This window comes from Tursiops truncatus, chromosome 12 (assembly GCF_011762595.2).
Source record: "Tursiops truncatus isolate mTurTru1 chromosome 12, mTurTru1.mat.Y, whole genome shotgun sequence".
In the NCBI taxonomy this organism is placed as follows: Eukaryota; Metazoa; Chordata; class Mammalia; order Artiodactyla; family Delphinidae; genus Tursiops; species Tursiops truncatus.
This window is the reverse complement of record NC_047045.1, coordinates 45,590,106-45,592,569: the sequence shown is the minus strand read 5'-3', so window position 1 is coordinate 45,592,569 and position 2,464 is coordinate 45,590,106.

The following is a 2,464-nucleotide window of genomic DNA, read 5'->3' as shown; positions in this document are numbered from 1 at the left end:
TTTCTTATGGAGAACACTCTGGGTATATTTCATAATGATTACTTTTCCCTTCCTCCTGCTAGAGTTATGGTATTTCTTTCTTGGATCTTCACTATAAGAACCTGGTGGGGTTGTTGGAGGTAAAACTCATGACAGTGTAGGGGCCCCACTAAGATGGTGGCACCCAGGAGCTTAGCCTCCAGCAATTTATCAGAATTACCATTGAGCTGTTCCTAGCAGCCTATGGCTTCTGCAGCTTTGGCATCATCTCAGCAGATCTCAGATGTGACTCTTTAGATGCACTGTTTCTCCAGATTTTGTTACGGCAGTTTGCCCGCAGCCTCAGTTCTCTGATGGGTCCAAGAAAAGTCATTGATTTTCAGTTTGTCCAGCTTTTTCATGTTGTAATCATGGGAGCGACTACTTCCAAGCTCTTTACTTGTTAGAGGTAAAACTGGAAGTCCAAGGATTATTTTTTATGTAAATGTCTTGACCAGTAAAATTCAGAGTGAGACAGGTAACTCGTTCTCTCAGATGTCTCTTATATTAGTAGCTCCAAAAGTTCATTAAATACTATCTTACTCCTTCTACAATCACTCTGAGGAGCAGAATCAAAGAAAAACATCGTAACTGTGCAACAGGGAATATCTTGGAAAAAAGAAAGCTTAAATCACTTACCAAAGGAGATATAAAAGCATCACAGCAAAAGCAGGTACAGAACTTAACATATGGCCAAGTGTTCTACTTTCTTGACCTAATTTTGCTTGCTTTCTCTCCTTTTACTTACTCCTAATGCAAACAAAATATGGCTGTATGTCTCACTATGGGAGTGAGAGGTCGGAGCTCTGCGCTAAGAGATCCTCCTGTAGCTGTGGTAATTTTGACACATGTAGCACCGCTTATTCTAACACATTATCTTTGCTCGTATTCCAATCCCAAGTGATCCAGTGCTGCTCAACTGTTCCAGAAAAGCACAACAGTGAAATCTCAAGCAAGGCTTTTACATACTGGGGATTTGATTAACATGACTGTATGAGAATAGAGCCTGAAGCTTTAAAATATATATTCAGTGATATACTCTGTGCATCCTACAAAGTCTCTAATAACTGGTGTAAATGCTTAAGCATCAATTTAGGGAATTGAGACTGAAAAGTGGGGAAAAGAGCCAAGCAGATTCTCTAAAGGGCAAGACAGTGAGCGTTAGTAATGCTGTCCTGCCACGGAGTCATAAATGGGTAAGCATAGTACCACTGAAAAGAGACAAGTCAGGGTGCTTGCAGCCCCAAGTCACACCTGAGTTACCCAGGGCTCTCTGGTTAGTGAGGCTTAGCTTTCTGGTCTCAAGGGTGAGACAAGGAAGAGTGGATTCGATTGCGATGCTGACCCAGCAGCGTGCAAGAGTGCTGACAGCATACAGCCCTGGAGTCTGTGGCAGAAGAGCAGCTTACTGACAAGGTTCAGGAATCCAAAAGTGATATGCAGGACGTCTCCTGTCTCAGCAGCAACCAGCCACAGCGCAGAGTGTCAGCAAAAAGAAAGGCAAATGAATTTCTTTACTTTCTATTGTTCTCTTGCAAGACCATAATAACCAAAGTCAACTGTTATTTTGTATTAATTCTCTTAAATAATAAGTAAAGAATGTTGTTAGTTGTATTAAAATTCTGTTCCCAAGTGGCAAAAAGGTGAAACAGGAGAGTGAAAAGTGACATCTTTGAACAAAGAATGTTTGGGGAGAAAAAGGCCTTGAGTCATACATTTTACAAAATAACTTTTAAAAAATGTTCCTTTCAAGGAAGGCTCAATTATTAAATAAGAAACGAATACGTATGTGAAGAAAATAGCTTATTGAGGATAAAGCAGCAATAAACTAAAAATTATACAGTGCTTTTATATTGGATTTGAGAAAAATCCATGATATGGTGACTGAAATAAAAATATAGGACGATGCTGGTGCTAAATAATTGAAAGGATAGAGGAGACATACATTTAGAAAATAAAAACTCATGACCATCATTTGCTTTTCCCCCCCTCGTTCTCTGTATAAGATGACTCTGAAGGATACACTGCTCTTACAAAAACAATTTTTGAATTACTACTACCGAAAAGGCACTGAGGAGAAGTTTTGTGAGTTAGTATAAAATAGCCTCTCTGCCATAAAAATGATCCTGTCTAGTTGGGATGTCATGGGGGCCCAAATCTGCAAATCAGAAAGCAGTTCAGGACTCAGATCTACTGCCAAATCTCCTTCCCGTGTAATGGGAAGGATAAATGGTGTGGGAGGGGCCCTCATTTGTAGTGTTTGCTGATTTCTCTGGTGTTAAATACTCCCGCCTCAGCTCATTTTAAACTGCTAGTGTGAAATTGACCATCTCTCAAAGCTCCTGATAATTTATAATCAGTGATTGCAAATCTATTCAGGGTTGCTGCAACACTACACCAGCTCAGAGGTTGCTTTGAGCTGTTGTGGCTAAAAAATGCATTTTTG